General features: G+C 40.8%; 1 pseudogene; it reads right to left on the bottom strand.

The window, feature by feature from the left end:
- Nucleotides 1–6915: 6915 nt before the first annotated feature.
- Nucleotides 6916–7040, bottom strand: LOC132228807 (U2 spliceosomal RNA; annotated as a pseudogene).
- Between the last annotated feature and the right edge of the window lie 2494 nt (nt 7041–9534).

The raw sequence follows: 9534 nt of genomic DNA on the forward strand, positions 1-9534 counted from the left end.
GACGTCACTACCGCCCGCGGGCGCGGAAATGACTTCAGGACCTTTCTTACTACGGAAGCCTAGTGGGGTCAGAATTGGCCGCGGCCTCGTCCCGTTGTCATCCTGTTCATTCTAATCATTTCCCTTTGTTCTCGCCCAGTGTGATAGTTCAGGAACTATCCAGCAAAATTTGAAATTTGGCTCTGATATTCTAGGCTTTGAATCTCTGGGTACCTTAGAGAAGCTACTCTCCTTGATTCATTTCGTTATTCATTTATTCACTCCTGCTTTCTACAGAAACTTACAAAATAGCTACTGTGTCGAACTCTGTTCTTGACACTAGAATATGTCCGGGTTGTGGCTTTTATCACTTGACAGGCACCCTATAATTTATTGAATAAATTGCTAAAAAGAGATCTAAACTTTACTATCTTTCCTTACCTCCATTCTTCGAGGTTCTTACTGGATTGAAAGCAAAACAATCTAAAGTTCGTGAAAAGCTACAGAAATGTGGCCTGTAGTAGAAAAGACACAAGGGTAACAAACTATTCTAAGTCCAGAATGTTTGAAAGCCCTTTTGATTGAAATGAGGGGAAAAATGTGAAACCCTTGAGAAAATATTTTGCATATCAAACCTATATAAAATGTTCATTATGCCTCTCAAATTATACCTCTCAAATGCACTTTCTAGTTGTACATAAGTGTTTTCAAAGTTGTCAGAGGTTCTAAGGAAGGAAAAAGGGTGTGGAGGGGACAACAAAACACACAAAAGACACTTCGCTCAACTAGGGTTGCCAGATTTTACACATATAAATACAGAAGCCCCAGTTTAATTTTAAATTCAGATAGCTTTTTAATATTATTGAATATTACTGCAAATATTGGATGGGCATACCTATGCAAAATCATACCTTTTTTTAAATTAAATCTAATTGGGTACCCTGTATTTTATGTGGCAATCCTCCTCCAGACCCTTAAATATTTGGGGTGCAAAAAAATTGCTATGAGAAAATAGGATCGAATCAGGAGAGAACCAAGATGGCGGCATAGGTTAACGCAGGAGTTTGCTGCTTTGAACAACTACTTCAAAAGTGAAACCAAAAAACGGAAGGGACATCACCCAGAACCACAGGAACGCTGGCTGAGTGGAAGTCCTACAACTAGGAGGAAAGAGAAACGCATACGGACACTCAGAGGAGGCACAGTGGTGAAGTCAAATTCTGAGGTGCGGAGTGCACGGAGCGGGCTGGCGGCGGAGGGCGCGGTTGTTGTTTTCAATCGGGAGGGAGTCGCAGACTCTGAGCACCAGATCCGGGCGAGTCTTTAGGGACCCAGACTCAAACGGGAGAAGCGGGACTGTCTGGCTTCGGTCAGAGCGAGTGCAGCTTTCTCTCCGAGCTTTGCAGCGGGTGCTGGGACTCAGAGAGGCAGAGCCCCTGGGGACAGGACTGAGAGCCGCCATAACTGCTCTCTCCGGCCCACCCTGTTGATCCTGTGCGACCCACCCCACCCAAGCCCTGCACAGAGGCATTTGCCGGATAGCCTCAGGCAAAGGCTAGATTAGCACCTCCCTAGAGGACAGAAGTTCTCTCACTGCTGTCACAGCTGATTCTCATAGCCACTTGGCCTGGAGGTCAAACCCTCCCTGGAATTAGCTACAACAATCAAGATTTAACTATAAGACTGCCAACAAAAACCACTAGGGGGTGCACCAAGGAAGCATAACAAAATGCGGAGACAAAGAAACAGGACAAAATTGTCAAAGGAAGATATAGAGTTCAGAACCACACTTTTAAGGTCTCTCAAGAACTGTTTAGAAGCTGCCGATAAACTTAATGAGATCTACAGGAAAACTAATAAGACCCTCGATCTTATATTGGGGAACCAACTAGAAATTAAGCATACACGGACTGAAATAACGAATATTATACAGACTCCCGACAGCAGACCAGAGGAGCGCAAGAATCAAGTCAATGATTTGAAATGCGAGGAAGCAAAAAACATCCAACCGGAAAAGCAAAATGAAAAAAGAATCCAAAAATGCGAGGATAGTGTAAGGAGCCTCTGGGACAGCTTCAAGCGTACCAACATCAGAATTATAGGGGTGCCAGAAGATGAGAGAGAGCAAGATATTGAAAACCTATTTGAAGAAATAATGACAGAAAACTTCCCCCACCTGGTGAAAGAAATGGACTTACAGGTCCAAGAAGCGCGGAGAACCCCAAACAAAAGGAATCCAAAGAGGACCACACCAAGACACATCATAATTAAAATGCCAAGAGCAAAAGATAAAGAGAGAATCTTAAAAACAGCAAGAGAAAGAAACTCAGTTACCTACAAGGGAATACCCATACGACTGTCAGCTGATTTCTCAACAGAAACTTTGCAGGCCAGAAGGGAGTGGCAAGAAATATTCAAAATGATGAATACCAAGAACCTACAACCAAGATTACTTTATCCAGCAAAGCTATCATTCAGAATTGAAGGTCAGATAAAGAGCTTCACAGATAAGGAAAAGCTAAAGGAGTTCATCACCACCAAACCAGGATTATATGAAATGCTGAAAGGTATCCTTTAAGAAGAGGAAGAGGAAGAAAAAGGTAAAGATACAAATTATGAACAACAAATATGCATCTATCAACAAGTGAATCTAAGAATCAAGTGAATAAATGATTTGATGAACAGAATGAACTGTTGATTATAATAGAATCAGGGACATAGAAAGGGAATGGACTGACTATTCTTGGGGGGGAAAGGGGTGTGGGAGATGTGGGAAGAGACTGGACAAAAATCGTGCACCTATGGATGAGGACAGTGGGTGGGGAGTGAGGGCGGAGGGTGGGGTGGGAACTGGGAGGAGGGGAGTTATGGGGGGGAAAAAAAAGAGGAACAAATGTAATAATCTGAACAATAAAGATTTAATTTAAAAAAAAATAAAAAAAAAATAAAGACCTAAAAAAAAAAAAAGAAAAGAAAAGAAAATAGGATCCTCTGAGGAGAGCCAGAACATGAAAGAAGTCTTCAGAGAAGAGATTATGAATATAAATCAGTGGCCGGCAAACTACAGCTCTCATCACTCAGTGGCTCAGATTCCTCAGCTCTAAAATGGGGTTAAAACCTGCTTTACATGGCTCATTTGAGAAATAAGTGAGGTAATGTAAACATCTAGCACAAAGAAGTCACTCAGTAATTAGTGGTCATATTTTAACTAGAGGCCGGTGCACGAAATTTGTGCACTGGGGGGTGGGGTTCCCTCAGCGCAGCCTGCCCTTCTCACATTCTGGGAGCCCTCACTGGATGTCCTACTGATGGCCACAGTCTGGCAGCAGAGGCTCCGAGCAGGCATCCCGTGTGTGTGTCTGCTGGGGGCCTGCCACCAGCCATACCATGGAGGCTTGGAGCAGGCGCCCCTCTGTGTTGATCTCTCAGGCTCCTAGCCTCCACTGCGTGTTTTTCTCTCCCTTGAGCTGTGGCCAGGGTGGGGTGCTGCCTGCAGGCTGCGCTTTCCTGCTCATGGATCACCGGATCACTGCAGAGACCGGGGGCAGGCCCTGCTGGGTGCTGCCTGTGGGGAACTTTCCTGCTCTGGGATCGGCAGGGTGATCCCAACAGGAGGCCCACCTAGGGGCGGGGCTGCCCTCCCGCACTTGCCTGCTCTGTGATCGTCATGGCGATCCCAGGAGCAGGCCCACCTGCGGGCCACCAGCTCTCTGCACTTGCCTGCTCTGGGATCCCAGTGGGGTCCCAGCTGGCAGCAGGGATTATGTGGCACATGGGGGGCCCGGCTGGGGGTGGGGCTTAGGCGCCTGGGGCTTAGGCGGCACAAGAGGATCCCGGTTGGGGTGGGGCTTAGGTGTCGCAATTGCACGGCCTAAGCCCGGCTGCCCTTGGCCGCACCCGCCCGGACGGCATCTGGTGCTGGCCAGCTAAATCTGCACCAGAGATAAATCTGCACTGAGTTTATCTGAACAAAACTGATAAATGTATCATCCTGTACCTGTAACTGAGGACTAGACAGAACCAACCAAAACTTCCAAATGACCTCAAGATGAAGGATTACATTCCCTGTACTTTTCTGCTCCTAACTCTTGGCAGTTCATTCCAATGCACCTCTCTGGGGAAAACTTGTAATGGTTCTTGCCAAAATCAGGAGTAAGGTCCTTCTATAGCAGTGGTTCTCAACCTTCCTAATGCCACGACCCTTTAATACAGCTCCTCATGTTATTGTGACCCCCAATTTCATTGTTACAAATTGAACATAAAGCACAGTGATTAATCACAAAAATAATATGTAATTATAGATGTGTTTTCTGATGGTCTTAGGCAACCCCTGTGAAAGGGTCGTTCGGCCCCCAAAGGGGTCGCGACCCACAGGTTGAATAATTTTGGTTATTTAAAGAGGAGTGATAAGGCAGATGCGTCACGATCTAAGAGGCCTAGAGACTAGTCAAGGGGGTGCATGCAATCTTACTTCCTAAAAAAAAAAAATTATCACTTTGGCTTCACCACATGCTTGTAAGTTTTCTTTTTCACGTGGTTGGGTAGATTTGGACTTTCCTTTTCAGAGAGTAAACTTAGCAAATTTTGTTGCCATCTGCTTCACTTCTATTTGAAAGTAAGCAAATTTTTGGCCCATTTTTCTTCTATTTTTTTAGAGAGAGTGGAAGGAGGAAGGAAGGAGAGAGAGAGAAAAACATTTACGTGAGATAGACACATTGATCGGTTGCCTCCAGCACAGGCCCCTTCCCCGGCTGGGATCAGGCCTGCAACCCAGGTACATGCCCTTGACAGGGAGTAGAACCTGGATCCTTCAGTCCATGGGCTGATGCTCCAACCACTGATCCAAACCTGCCAGGGCTGGCCCTTTTTTTCATTATAATTTACTCTTAGATTGGCAGTGATTGTGTCCAGTTATAATTCCATTTCTTTATTTGAGACAAAACGAATGAGCAAATCCTTCTCTCAACTTTATAACATTAAGTAGTAAGCTAGAAAAAAAATTTGAACAGAGATTTTCCACAAGAACACTATATTATGTCACATTTCTTTTGGGAGACTATATGAAAATTATCTTTCTGAAATACCGTAATTGTGCATAAGTCATGGTGCAAATAATGAGAATGGTAGCTTAATGCATCCCAAGAGGGGAACAAAGTGTGAAATTTATGGTAAATTGTGACAGAAGTAATGTTCTGTGCTCAATATATCTTTCCTCTATCTCTTCGATACAAGGGTATTTCTTCCAGCCTCCTCTGTTGTTAATGAAATCATATAACTAAGTTTTGAACAATGGAAAGCAGTGTCCAGTGATGGGCACCATTTCCACTCCTGTTCCACTCCTCTGCACTTTTTTCGCTCATTGGCCAGTTTAATGCAGAGAATCCAGTGGAGAGCACAGAGGTTCTAGGGGACAGTTGAAACACTAGATGGAAGTAACCTGAGTCCCTGCTTCTTCACCCTTATTGCTTTCCCCACACAGCACCCCCCCCCCCCAAAGCAAATAAGGTAATTTATTTGGGAGATGACCTCATGGATCAGCAGAGATGGACTGAGGAAAGTAAAACAGGGGAGGAAGTAAAGTCAAAGGAAGAGGGTGTTATGGAGGTCACTTCTGTGGGAAACTGGGGTTTGATACCTCTGTAAGTCTACCTCTGAAGAAAGTACAGAAATTTTTTTTGAATTGGCTACCAAAGGGATAGGGAGAAACATTCTTCCACCAGTTCCCACACTCTATTAGCTAAGGACTTCCCCTGAGGATGATACTTCACACACACACACACACACACACACACACACACACACACACACACACTCACACCATTCTGTAAAGAGCCTGAATGCTGAACAGGATCCTGCTGGTGCCCATTTCATCAAAGCCCAACAACCCTACCATTTTTTTCTTATCCATCATTCATTTCCTTATCCATTCTTTTATAAACTAGGTAATACTGGGTTTGTACTTTTTATATTAAATTTTCACACAATATTAAAATATCCCAGGATAATAAAGACAACTTTAATTATTAATAAAAATAATAGAAATAATAACTATGATTTATCAGAGAGGTTGATGCATTGCAGAGAAGTATCTTTCACATAAAAAGCAAATGGCACTTCATTAAAATGCCATGTATTCTCAAGTTCAATGAGGAGGCAAACAGGTTTTTGACTGATGGACAGTTTTTTGTCCTTTTTCAGTTGGCATATGCATTGCTTCAAAAAGGAAATCCAGAAATTCAAATACTAAGGTGCCATTATATGTCCGGGGCTCCTTCAACCAATTGCACCAGTCAAAAATATGTGCTTTCTGAATGACTTCTATTTCCAGAGTAAATTTTCTTCTAATTTTTATTTTTACTTTAAAATTGTTTCCTTTCTAAATTGTATTATTTTCTTTTTCTTATGGTAAATCTATTAATTACATTGCAATAAAAAAGGAGGACCTTTGCAATAACATATTGCAAAAATGAAGGCAAAGTACAGCTGTAATGCACTATAACATGTTTTGTTAGTCATGTGAGGTACTTTAGCTCATGACCTAAGTATCCTAGATAGACTTCTTCATCTGTTAGGTATGAACTGGCACTGCTGGTAATCCCTGGCTCTAAGAAGAGTCTCAGGATGTCAAGCATGTGATAATGGATATGTGGGTGCCATAAATCAGAGAGCACGAAGGGTCTTCTTCCACTGTTCTCTTAGCTATTGGGCCATGCGACAGCACCCATCCAAATGGAGTAAGAGCACAATATTCTTGGATAAAAAGGACTAGAAGGTACGAGCTGCTCATACCTGGTGCTTTTATATTCGATATGACATATATTGTTATTTATGTTTTTACACATGCATATATCTGTGTATGCACAATCAAGATCAAGATATAGAACATTTCAACAAACAAAAATGGCTCTCTCATACCCCTTTTCATTCAATAAATCCCTGGAGTAGCTACAATTCTAAATTTTATCATTGTATGTTATTTTCTTTGGTCTTAATCTTCATATAAATTAAACTGATAAGAACAGATACTACACTTGATCTTAGCCAAAAGGCCAAGAAGTGATAATATTCACATAAATTAAATCATATAGCATATTTTATTTTTTGTGTTACGTATTTTACTCATCATATATCTGCAAAATTTATCCACTTGTTATATGTAGCAATGGGTTGTTACTTTTTATTGCTATGTAGTATTCTATTGCATCAATATTAGGGAAGTCTTCATGGGAATGTTAGCAATGCAGTGCCACATAGCCTCTTGCTTGGTTTAATTTTATGTTGTTGACATCTTGACATTCTTGATAATTTCTTAACAAGGCAGCTGAATTTTCATTTTGCACTGAACCCTGTAATTATGATGATAGTCATGATAAATATATCTCAATTTATTTATGCATTGTACTATTGATGAATGTTTGGGTGTTTTCATATTTAGCTCATAAGAATTATATTGCTAAGCCAGTCAGGGAAATATAAATATCACATGATCTCACTCATATGTGGGATATAATGTTCAATATAAACTGATGAACAAAAATAGATCCAGAGACAAAGGGCAGGGGAGGTGGGTGTTAGAGATTAACCAAAGGTCTTGTATGCATGCATATTAGCATAACCAATGGACAGGGACACTGGGGCGGTGGGGGCTTGCCCAAGGGGGTGGGAATGGTGGTGGGGGGGTCAATCAGGGGAAAGGAGACATATGTAAAACTTTAGACAATAAAAAAGAATTATATTGCTAAACATTCTTGTGCATATGTTTGAGATATGTACTAATTTCTATTGGCTATGTACATCTAGGAATCAAAATTCCTGGATGATATAGGTAGGCAGATGTTCAGCTGCAATAAATACTGACGAGAGTTTTCTAAAATATTTGTACCAATTTACTAGTACACATGTAACACTAAAGAATGAAAGAAATCTTCTTTTCTTTTTTTATTGTGGTAAAAATATACATAACAAAATTTACCATTTGAGCCATTTACAAGTGCATAGTTCAGTAGCTATTAAGTACATTCACATTATTGTGCAACCATCACCACCATCCATCTCCAAAACTTTTACATCTTCCCAAACTGGAACTCTGTATCATTTATCTATCTATCTATCTATCTATCTATCTATCTATCTATCTATCTATCTATCTATCTATCTTTATTGTTGAAAGTATTTCAGATGTCCCATTTTTCTCCTACTGACACCCTCCTCCCTGCACCTGCTCCCCACCCCAGGCCTTTACCTCACCACTGTCCATGTCCATGGAGTATCCATATACTTCGATTAGTCTTTTCCCACCTACTCACCACTGCCTTTCTTCTGAGATTCAACATTCTATTCCATGCTTCTATGTCTCTGGATCTATTTTGCCCATCAGTTTATTTTTTTTCTTTCACTCATATTTGATCATATGAGTGAGACCATGTGATAATTGTCTTTTACTGACTGGCATTTTACTTAGCATACTCTCCAAATCCCTCTATGCTGTCTGAAAGGGTAAGAGAGCCTTCCTTTTTACTGCTGCAGAGTATTCCATGGTACAAATGTACCACAGCTTTTTTATCCACTCATCTACTGGTAGGCACTTGGGCTGTTTCCATATCTTAGCTATTATATTAGTAAATTATTCTGTTATGAACATAGGGTGCATATATTCTTTCTGATTGGTGTTTTGGGTTTCTGAGCACATATTCCTGGAAGTGGGATCACTGGGTCAATTGGCAGTTACATATTTAATTTTTTGAGGAAACTCCATAGTGTTTTTTCACAGTGGCTGCATTACCACTAGGGTTCTCTTTTCTCCACATCCCTGCCAGCTCTTGTCATTTGTTGATTTGTTGATGGTAGTCATTCTGATAGGTGTCTTTTTCAAACTAAGGTTCATCTGCCTGCAGTGCTCAGGCATTTAACCAGCATGCTATATTATCTTGGGAATTGGAGAATGAGGATGGAGAGATGTAGTTGTCAAAAATGTTTTTTTACTAATATGCTTTTATTGATTTTTCTTTTTAGAGAGAGAAGAAGGAAAAGGGAGAGAGAGAGAAAGAAACACTGAGCCGCTGCACACCTCCTACTGGGGATCCAGCCCACAACCCAAGGAATGTGCACTGACCAGGAATCAAACCATGACCTCTTGGTACATGAGGGGGCACTCAAGTAACTGAGCACACTGGATGGGCTGTCAAGAATGTTTCTAAAATTTCCTGTTTGAATGATTGAGTAATAACAAAGTTATTTTTCTGAACTGTGAAAGTTTAAATGCATTTTAAAGAGATAGGATTGCTCCTAAATTTTTACCATGTGTTTAATAAATTTAATATTATATCACAAGCTCTAAGTGGATGTTGTAAACACTGAAGAACACAGACTTTCACCCCCACTCCTCATCTACTATTGCTTATTTTATCTGTAATTTGAATTACAATTTTCACATTACACATTAAATAAAAAAATATTACAGAACTACTGAATAAAGAACAATTATGCCAAGCAATAATTTTAAAGAAAATTTTTCTCTACTTCCAAGAGAATTAGTTACTAAATTATTATTTTCCC

This window comes from Myotis daubentonii, chromosome 2, assembly GCF_963259705.1.
Source record: "Myotis daubentonii chromosome 2, mMyoDau2.1, whole genome shotgun sequence".
NCBI lineage: Eukaryota > Metazoa > Chordata > Mammalia > Chiroptera > Vespertilionidae > Myotis > Myotis daubentonii.